The sequence below is a fragment of the Aplysia californica genome, unplaced genomic scaffold (assembly GCF_000002075.1).
Source record: "Aplysia californica isolate F4 #8 unplaced genomic scaffold, AplCal3.0 scaffold00442, whole genome shotgun sequence".
Classification (NCBI taxonomy): domain Eukaryota; kingdom Metazoa; phylum Mollusca; class Gastropoda; order Aplysiida; family Aplysiidae; genus Aplysia; species Aplysia californica.
In genome coordinates, this window is record NW_004797712.1 from 243102 (window position 1) to 253984 (window position 10883).

The 10883-nt window shown below is 42.3% G+C and overlaps 1 protein-coding gene across 3 annotated transcripts in view; it reads left to right on the plus strand.

The window, feature by feature from the left end:
• Positions 1–10883, plus strand: part of LOC101856525 (5-aminolevulinate synthase, erythroid-specific, mitochondrial) — a 73164-nt gene that overhangs the window by 18679 nt on the left and 43602 nt on the right. The window contains exon 1 of one of the 3 annotated variants that reach the window (XM_005104925.3): positions 3202–3451. The exons of 1 other annotated variant lie outside the window; for it this stretch is intronic. The gene's annotated coding sequence lies outside the window, so the exon portion shown is untranslated. Of the gene's footprint in view, positions 1–3201; positions 3452–7788; positions 7935–10883 lie in introns of those variants that run through there. One more of the 3 variants, XM_013086181.2, reaches the window with a different exon arrangement.

The window sequence follows — 10883 nt, forward strand, 5'->3', positions numbered from 1 at the left end:
ATGCAAAGGTCATAGTTCTCTCTCTAATAATGTCACATTGTAAATTGAGCCCCATGACTGCGGCTTTGTGGCTATTTCGTTCTTTTCCCCCAACGTGATCTCTTTTTGTCTTGAAAGAAAAATAAAGCGGGGAGGGGGTAATTTGATTTTTCTCTCACCAAAGCACAATGTCTGTTCTACACTATCGTTTTGAGGTTGTTGAATTTACCATTTTCACTGCCGTTGCGTATTATTGTCCCTGTGTGTTAAGCCCCATTGACACGTACAGTTCATTCATCGATAAACTGACAGTTGAACCGACGGACGCTAGAGCTGGGTCATCGTTGAACTGACCGTTTGTCGGCGAGAGAAGTTCCGTTTAGACGTACAGTTTTTTATCCTGAAAGTGCCAGTCACACAAAAAGAATTTTGCTTGGTAATCCGGTGTTAAATTGCGTTCCCCGCATGATTTTTTCCGAATTTTGGGTCTTATTATTTGTTAAATTTGGCCAATATTTAGGAACATTTTGGAAAGCATCTTCAACTCCACCTTGGGCAACATCAAAGAAGCCGCTCCCTCGTCGTCATGCCTTCAGTTCGCCGGCCGGCAAATATCTGGCGTCGCCAGATAGCCTATCTGGTGGCTGGACTGAGAACCCTTCGATATCGAGAGGATTGCTCCTTTCCATGCTCGGTTTTACCGGGAAGTTAAAAAGATGCGATGCCTGCCATTCCTCCGATATCCTACAGTTTGTCGATCAATGAACTGTGCGTGTAAATGGGGCTTTAGAATCGGTTTTTATATCAGGCCGGGCTCTGGTTGAGTTAAAAGACAAGGTTAGTGTGCCCGGATTTTAAAGAAAATTGGCTGTTTCGTAAGGCAGAGAGCACTCTATTGTATTACTCCTTCTCAGCGTAGTTCTATGGTATTCGTGGGGGCGTGAAGGCTCGTGTTTTGTGTCTGATTTACGGGTTTTTGCTGTTTCACAACCGACTGGACTTTACGGGGACACCTTCATCAACACTGATTTTTTAGGGAGGGTACAATGTAAATTGCAAATGACGAATTGTGAAAAGGCACTCTTCCTCATTAGTACAATGCAAATATCACAGTGGCTGTCTTCTTCTTCGAGTGGGTATAACACTTTTGCACTGTAAATGTCCTGTTTTCTTTCTTTCTATCCTCCATTCCTTCTTTTATTTTCTACTTTCATTTCTTTGATTCCTTTTTTCTCTTCTTTCTGTTTGTCTTTCCTTTCGTTTTAAAAAATTCTTTTGCTCGCTTGCTCTCTCGTTCTCGCTCTCGCTCTCGCTCTTTTATTTCCTATTGCCCTCTTTCTTGTTTGTTTGTTTGTTTAGTATAGGGTTTTACGGCGCTCGCAACTGCATAAGGTCATATGAGCGCGCGGGACACACCTAATACTTTTTTTTTTAGTAGGAAATTTTGAATTTTGCCCGGGTGGCGGCCGAAGCCTACTCTTATCGATTTTAGACCACCAAGGGATCTTTAACGTGCGCAACTTGCACACGGGCCCTCCGAGATTTTTCGCCCTTGTCCGAGAAGGCTAGGTGTAGATCTTTCCTACCAGAAGATCAGGGGTGTGGCTGAAAGACAGCTGTAAGAAGGAGTCAAGGAGTAACAGTAGAAAGGCTGCAGAAAGAGCCAGGAGCCCAGAGGAGGGGGCAAGGGAGGTGCGGGGGTGGGGGCAGAAAGAGGAGACGAAAGCAGACGACAGAATATTGCTAGAGAGCAGGAAAGGAGGGGAAAGGAGACAATTTTAGAGAAGAAAATTTTTCGGTCGCTACCCGGATTCGAACCCGGGACCTTTGAATGAGAGGCCAACACCTTAACCTCTAGGCCACGAGAGCCCCGCCCTCTTTCTGTCTTCGTCACTCTTCTCCCCCTCCCCCCGCCCCAAATCCCCTTGCTATTCGAACAAAGCGCCCTTCGGTGAGATTATTGGCGTTCCCGGCACTCTGTTTAGAGTCGATGTAGTCTACTTATGATAGTGTCCGCAGGTTGTTTGTGTATGTATGTGTGGGGGCAGATTTTTAAAAAAATTTTTTTTTGGGGGGGGGCGATCTTTTTTGTCCCACTGTCATTTCTGTTTTCCCCCCTGTCATTATATGGTGTTATGGCGTTAACGTGATTCCCTGTATCTAAACTAAGTTGATAGTTATTGGCGGGTGCCCAGGTGTGATATGTTCCTTCTTTTTTTTTTTTTATCAAGCATGTATCCTTATCTCCCCTGCTTCTTTTTTTATATTTTCTTTGTAAGGTACTCCCAAGCAACACCTCCAATCTCTGCACAATATGACCTTCATTGCATTTGTATTGCAATTATCGTATAAAACTCTCACTAAAACTAAAACTAAACTAAACGACTGTGCTTTCTTTCTTTTCTTGCTGGTCGTGCACTTAAGTTTATACATTATGTATCAAAGCATTAGATCTAATAATGTGTTTATTATACCAACACATTATAACGAAAGCTCTTCTCGCTTCTGCTCCGAACGGATACACCGATAGGCTGTGCATAGCGTGGTCAGCCGAGGCAAGTTCGATTAAGAACGGGAGAAAGAAATTTGTGTTTACAGTAATGGTAATAATAGTTCCACTGGTCGCAAAAACAAACGCGATTCCGCTTCTAATATATATACAGTAAACATATTACACTCTGGTGCGGTTTGCTCCTTTTTTTCCTGTCCCACAATCTATCGTCTTTATTCCTCCTCCTTTCATTTGTGCTTTACTATCTAGCTACATCTTCAACCTTGAACATCTATGTAACCTAACTGTTGCAAGTGCCGTAAAACTCTCACTACTTAAACATTTATGTAACGAATAGCGGTCACGGGTTGAGCAACTAGTGCAACAGAGACCCACAACCATGACAAGTCTTGTGACTCGAGCCAACAAACACCACGCTCAAAAACACCCTTACCCCGCCCTCTCGCTCGCTTTTCCGTCATGCACGACATTTCCGGGCCCTCTCTCCGCTTGCAAAGCATCGTCACCAGACCCCCTCTCCCCCCCCCCTCTCTCTCTCTCTCTCTCTCTCTCTCTATCTCCCTCCCTCTCTCCTGTCCCCTCTCCCTCTCTCTCTCTCCCCCCCTCTCTCTCTCCCCCCTCCCCCCCCTTTTCCTGTCCGTCCACCCCGTGCGTTCAACCAGCCACCCAATCGCCCGCCGCCCTGTCACCGCCTCTTTATAAAGGGCGGTTGCGGTCCTGTGGTCGTCCGTTTTTCCGAAACCTCTCGTGAAATTCGTCACAACCTCCCACTCTCTCGACTCGACTCTTCAAGACACTTTTCCCGATCGCTCGCACCGGCCGACCAGATCTAAAACCTCAGAATCACATGCTGACCAGGTCGCTGAGAGACACAACACTGCGACAAGGTTGCCGTCCACTCCGTGAAGACGTCCGGTCGCGCTCAAGTGGCTGACTGACCCACCACCCCACGGAGAAAAGGTGGGTCTTAGTTTCAGTACCGTACTGAGTTTTACGGCACTTGCAACACAATAAGGTCATATTACAAGTGCGAAGATTTATTAGAGGTGTTACGAGAGAGTAACAATAACAAAAAAAAAGAAAAAAAAAGGAGAAATCAGGACGATAGTATAAATAGTGTTTGATAGGAGAGAAAGAACAAACTACACCAGAGCACCCGCCAACCACAAAAAAGTTGGCGTTGTTCGCCTGTCAAGGCACACAATAGAATAATTATTAAAAGTAAAATTATGGGTCTAAGCCCTATTAAGAGGCGAAATAATTCGTATATACGGTATAAAAGAAACCTACGCGAAACGAAAATTTGTAATATATATGTATGACAGCAATGATATAATGACTTTTCTAGACATGCAGTAGGGGAGTTCTAACCCGCAGATACGAACCGATCTAAATTGTATCGATGGGGGCATTAAACATCTATATTTAAAAGAAAAGAAAAAGAAGAGACACTGCTCAGATACCTAATCTTACTCAACCCAAGTTCGCCTCTCAAGAACAGAATATATTAGAAAGAAAAAAAAACCCAACATGCTTTGACCGATTCCACGCACTGTGTGAAAAAAAGAACATCAGTTTGTTGTTGTTGTTGTTGTTGTTGTTGTTGTTGTTGTTGTTGTTGTTGTTGTTGTTATTGTTGTTGTTGTTGTTGTTATCGATCCAACAACAGCTGGGCTCTCGCCCTTCTGTCCGAGGATGCCATTTAGTGATAAGTGCAGGTTTGCTGCTGCTGTAATGTTCCATAGAGTGTGTCGTTAATGTCAAGTGTCGGAGGGAGAAGTGTTTCATTTGTTTAAAATTACCCCCCCCCCACCCCCCACTTTCTTTTTTTTAATGTGTGAAGGCTGTATCCCTCCAAGTTTTGTTCTTCGCTCAAGCAAAAAGCTGTGATACGATACACCGATTACATTTTTTCACTCCGTTGCTACTCGTAGTTACATGATAGTGCAAGCCTATTATGGTTATCATCTCTTATGTGAGGTATCCACAACTTATTTTGTCGCTTTTAAGTTAAAGGACAAGCGGGCTAACCCAGGTTTTGAGGGTTTCCTGACCTACATCAAAAGTGGGCATTTCACTACCTGTAGGAGAAGTTTGTTTTCTTGGTGTGTATATTTGTTTGGTTATAGAGAAATCTCTCCTCGTCTTTTAAAGATAGTTTTCATGGGTCCAAAAACTTTACCTTCAATTTTCTCAGAACAGCAGTTTATGGGATAGTCCCCTTGTGCTTAAAAGTGACAATTTTATAATTACATCCACACGTTTGTGCCTGTCTCTCTCTTACATTCAATTTCCGACTGTCGCTCCGTTTGCTCAGTTGGTGTCTAGCTGGACCACAGAGCGGATGGTCCTGGTTCCAGTCCCAGATTAGGGTCATCGTGTTGTGGAGTTTTCAATGCTCTCAACCTATTTGGCCTCGTCCTTTTGAAGACACGTTAAGTTCGGAGGTCCTCGCCTCTTAACCCCCATCCGTACGCCCTGGGGTCATTTTGTAGCCCCGGGGTTATATTTTTTACATTTTAGAATACTTCTAGTACGAAGATCTCTTTGAAACTTTCAGTATTCTTTAAAAAAAATCATTTTGATAGACTGCTATGCAAAGCGTACGGATTGGATTAAGGAATAAATTTCCTCTTTGGAAAGTGGGTGGCACAGAGTTCCCCACGTCGTATGGATACGATAGTAAAACATGACGTATGGATAGGGTTAAACAACCAAATGGTTTGATAGGGGCGTTCAACCCATACATTTACTTACAATACCCCTACTCAGTTTCCGACATCTATATTACTTTTCATAACTCTCGTTAATAGAGCCAGCTACCATGGTGGTGTGGGATAGATTGACTCAAAACCACAAGTAAGCCTGCTTGTAGATTGGTATTATTTATGTAATGCACACAGTGCTATTTTAGTCACACGAGGGAACAGGTGTGCCGTGTTGCAGGTACATGATAATGGACATATAGCTTCTAACTCTCTCTCCATGCGGAATATCTATTTTCTATTTCACCCGACCTTTAAAAAAAAATTCTCAAGGTGTATTTGCATACTGACCAAGATGGATGGTTAACCCTTCAAATGATTGCAAATTGAGCAGATTGTACAAACATGAAACTTATATATGAATGTAGAATGGGCATAGAAATGGTTATGAGAAGTGGAAATGGGAACACGTGATTACTTAGAATGCCAGATGGAGCAGTGATGCACAGGTTAGGGGCTTTTCTGGTTCGTCACTTGAAGTGGCCAGTTGGAGGGAAAGAGATGACTCACAGAAAAGACTATTCCTCCTTTTTTGTACTCAGCCAGATTTGTTATCTAAGTTTTGAGCAACACAGACTTCTCTACAATTCTGATCCTATTTAACCCATTTGCATATAAAATAAAACCGAACTGAGTAGAAAAGTGGGTGGTTGGCGGGTGCTCTGGTGTGGTTTGATCCTTCTTTCCTATCAAACATCTATCACCATTATCTCCGCTCCTTTTTGTGCTTGTTGCTCCCTTGTGTTGCAATTACCGTAAACTCTTACGGAAAAAAATGAGCAAAAATGAATTGTTCAAGCAGTAAACATGCGTTTAGAATATAGGTAAAATGAATTTGCTGATGTTCGATATATTTTTAATATGACTAAACTGTAAACTACCGAGTGATGCTGATAACCAGCTGTACTGGTGCGCCCTATCGTAAGAGATAAGTTGCTGGTTGGAGGATGTTACGTGTAGGTTCTACTTCCTTACTGCCTCGTTCTTGTCTCTGTCTGTGTAAATTTTTGCAGCATTGGATAGCTTTTATTGGGTCGATGTTCTTCTGTTTACTTAACTGGCAGGTATATTAAAGGTGACGTAGAGTTCAAATTCCGCTTTAAGTCAATGCTAATGTGAACGGGTTGGTATGGTATTTGATTTAGGGGCGCTCTGTTGCTCTCTATTTTAGCGGAGTACGATGCGAATTACCCTCTTACGAATTCCCATTGGGAATTCTTGCGTTTTCAGAAAGGCTCGGCCCTATCAGAGATGGATGTTATATTCGGAGGTCCTTCATTCCTTTTACTCTTAGATACCATACCATATCGATCGAAAGGGACATCGAACCCTTATTATAATACCCCCATAAGATATCGTGTATCTCGGAATTTGATATAGCTCTTTTTTTCCTCGTGGGTTTAACAGATTAAACCAAACGCATTGTATACATGGATGCTTGATTCGTTTGAAATTCCGAATTGTTTTGCTGACAACGCAAAATTAGTCACCTGAAAGTACCAGTTTTTTTGGTGTTTTTTTTTAGCTCTTTTACTTCTGTCATTAGTTGCGATGTGTATGTTTGGAATATGACATGCACATGTGGTTAGCTCATCTCCAAGATCCAAACAATAAATAGGTATTAAATAAAGTTGCAAACAATATAAGATATAGGCCTATTGTTTGAAAAAGATAAGATTAAATTAACTTGTTATTATGTTCTCGACGAGATCAGTTGGCTTACTTGCATTTGATTTCTTCTCTTCATACGGCGAGTGGGTCATGGATTTCACTTTTCACTACTTTCAAGAGGAATATAAAGTGAATCCGTGGGTGTTTGGCGGGTGCTCTGGTGTGGTTTGCTTCTGCTTTCCTATCAAAACACCCATTGTCCCTATTTCTCCTCCTTTTTTGTATTTTTTTACTCTTTTGTAACATCTAATCTTCGTCACTTATATGCCCGTATTGTGTTGCAAGTACCGTAAAACTTTTACAAACACTTAAACGAATCCATTGAAGCAAGGAAGAAAAGTACTTATTGAACCGTGTACTAATTGTGCCTACGTGATCTCGGGCACTGCTTCTTGCTCTCCGTCTCCAAATATTTTCAACTTCCTCTGTTTTGTTTTTCCAACTCGTCGCGCCATTTGCTGTCGTTGATATAATCCTTCTCAAGGCTTCTGGCGGAGACAAATAAGGGCTTATTATTTGTGTGTTTATATTCCTGAGAGACGCATTCACCTACATCTCTCTTGCGCACTCGTTTTGCGCAATACTTTCCGTGTAAACACTGTACGCTCGCTCAGAACTGCGCACCATTAGAATGCACCCCCCCACCCACAAAATAAAAATAGAATAGAATAAAAATAAGAATGTTAAAATATGTTTAAGAAATGAGTATAAAACCTTCATACTCGTGAGGATCGATCCAACGACACTGGCATTTTTTAAAAAGGTTTTTCGTTTTTCGTTCGTTTGGCTTTCCACACGGCGATGCGCTGCTGCTGGCATCCGACCAAGTCGGTGAGATGAAGTGAAGGAAGGGTATCGTGAAACGAGGCCAGAATCTCTCTCTCTCTTCCAGTCAGTTTATTTTCCCCCGCGAACAGACCAATCCATACAGTCGGTGCCAAGGAGGTCTCTCATGCGTTTCGTTTTGCTGAAGGAATTGGCAGCACTCTAGGAGTTTTCGAGCTCCGGTATGTTTTTGTATGAACAGTTACATGTACTTACTTAATGCTTCCGAGTTAGTAAGCATCTTTTGTTTTGTTTACTCTAAGATTTTGGGTAAGCAAGAAGCTTAGAGATTATGCGTGGGTTTAGATTGTAATCTGTTTTGTCTCCCGTCTTTCATTTGTTTCATTTTCATTTCTCAAGAGAGGTCTTATGAATCTAGGTCTAGGTCTGGGTTTTCATGGCGCTTTCTCATGTCTTTTTACTTCCTGGTGGATTGTGGGGGTGTAGTATGCATTGTAAAGGGCGTTGAGCTTGCTGTTGAGAGGGAATTTGCCCTGTAATAGAAGCGTTGTTTATTATTGTTATTATTATTATTATTATTATTATTATTATTATTATTATTATTCATGATGATGATGATGATGATAATCATGATCAATGATGGTAATAATGATGATGATGGTTATTATTATTATTTCTGTTGTTTTGTTATTTTCTCCATTATTGTTGTTTTTGTTGTTGATGTTGTTGTTGATGTTGTTGTTGTTATTATTATTATTGCTTAGTCCACTGTCACATGAACGGAAATCGTAACTAGCCAGCTGGTGGACTTTCACTCCTACGTCACATTTCTTTGTGTGTTGTGAGAGTGGCTTCTTATCTTTCCTTCTCACTAAGCCTTCGTTCAGTTCAATTTTTTTGACGGTCGATTTATTTCAAAAGGGTATTCATTCAGCCCATACAATAGTGCAAACGCCCTTTTGACTCCTTGACTCTTTCCAGAAAGTTTCGAACAGTAGGTAGGTCTGGACCGGGGTGAGGGGGGGGGGGTTCCACGAATATCTTGCGGCCGCCGCCCCCCTTTCTCCCTCTCTCTTTCTCTCTCTCTCCCCCCTCTCTCCCCCACCCCCCTCTCTCTCTCTCTGTTCTCTTTCTCTCTATCTCTCTCTCCCCCCTCTCTCTTCTCCCTCCGTCCCGTCAGAATTATCCCAAGGAGAGATCAATGACCGACCGTGGAGGAGCGAGTCAGCCGGTCATGATCTCATTTCGAGAAGACGTCAGCCCGGGTCAGCATGCAGCCCGTCGTCACTCCATTTATTCCATTTTGTATGTAGCTCATTACTGCCGCTCAGTTGTTGTCTTCAGGGTACTCGTGAGGTCAGCGACCGTAAGACCCCCCCTCCCCTTACATACCCCCCCCCTCTCTCTCTCTCTCTCTCTCTCTCTCTCTCTCTCTCTCTCTCTCTCTCTCTCTCTCTCTCACTCTCTCTCACTTACCCAACCCCCCTCCTCTGCGCAGTCATCGTGTCGAAAAGTTCCACCTGTGGAAATGCCGTTTTTTTTCCCCTCAGTGTAACCTGTTGACGTAGGACTCGTATCTCAGTTGGAAATTCTATAAATTGAATTCTAAGTTTAACCTTTTAACGTGGGTGGTTGGCGGGTCCTCTGGAGTGGTTTGCTTCTTCTTTCCTATGAAACATCTAAAGTCCTTATCTCCCCTTCTTCTTTTTTATGTTTGTTACTCTCTTGTAACACCTCTAATCTTCTGGCGCTCGTATGACCTAATGCAGTTGCGAGCGCCGTAAAACCTCTACTTAAACTTAAACTCAGCTGGAACTTCTATAAATTGAATTCAAAGTTTAACCTTTTAATGTAAGACTAGTATCAGAAAATTGTATGCGTTGTATTCTAAGTTTAACCCATTGAGGTAAGACTTATATTCACCAACTTTTTATCTTTTGAATTCTAATGGTAACCTCTTGACGCAAGACGACGATCGTACACATGTATCCGCAAACTCTATTATCGTTTGAATTCTAATGGTAATCTATTGACGTAAGACTCGTATCTGTAAACTCTATAAGTTGAATTCGTCGAAGGTGGGGTTGTTGTTTTTTTGGTTGTTGTTGTGCTTCTTAGAAGTCACGTTTTACGATGTATGAGGAACTTAAGTTTTTATTTGTCGTTGAAGTCATTTACACCTATAATACAAATGTAATGGCAAGAGGTCAAGAGAACTGCCGAAACAGACATGGTTCAAAATTATAGTCTAGGAAAAAATGCTGACATCGTACAAAATCACGTATTCAGTAAGTTAGGCGTTCTGATTGTCAACAGACATAGATCTGGGGCTGTTGTTTTTTTTCTCAATTTTTGAAGAACATGTTGATGGTTTTTACGGCCCCATCGACACTAGTTAGATCATTTAGAGGGCGGACTTTGATCGTGCCTGCCAGGACTAAATCGGACTGAGAGAGGCACCTCGTCTCAATAGAATGACCGAGATACATTGTACTCGATAACAAAATTCTTCTCACACAGTCCTCGAACTCCGGTCTTCAGCGAGCGATGGCGAAGCGCCTAACCGCTACACCGTAGACCTCGGTAATAATTGTAGTGACGTAGGCAATTACATAAATGCAATGGTAATATGAAAACGCCCCTGGTCGAGTCTTGGTGAGCTGTACGTCACCTCAAACTGCTCAGCTGAAAATAGTCCTTCCTTTTTTCTGCTTTTTAGTATGTGTTTTACGTCACTTACAACACCATAAGGTTATATAAGTGCCGAAGATCAGAGGTGTTACAAACACAAAAAAGAACAAAGGGGAGTTAAAGATGATAGATGTTTAATAGGAAAGAAGGAGCAAACCACACCAGAGCCACCCACCTACCACCCACGAAAGTACATAGTCCGAAACCTCTCCTTCCAGGTATAAGGAGCACTGGCCTTAATGAGGAGTCAATAATTGTAATTATCCATCGATGGCGAACAGCATCTCGGACCCCGCTGTTACGCTGTTACCGGGCAATGACCTCCTTTGATGGTCCTGGTTTTCTTTGGGGTTTTTTTTTTTTTGGTGCTAACCCACACTTGTTCCTGTTTTCTGTCTTGGCTTTGTGGTGCACTGTTTAGAGTGTTATAATATCAGTCTACGAGTAACAAAGATTAGTTGTGGGTAGCCGTGATAGGG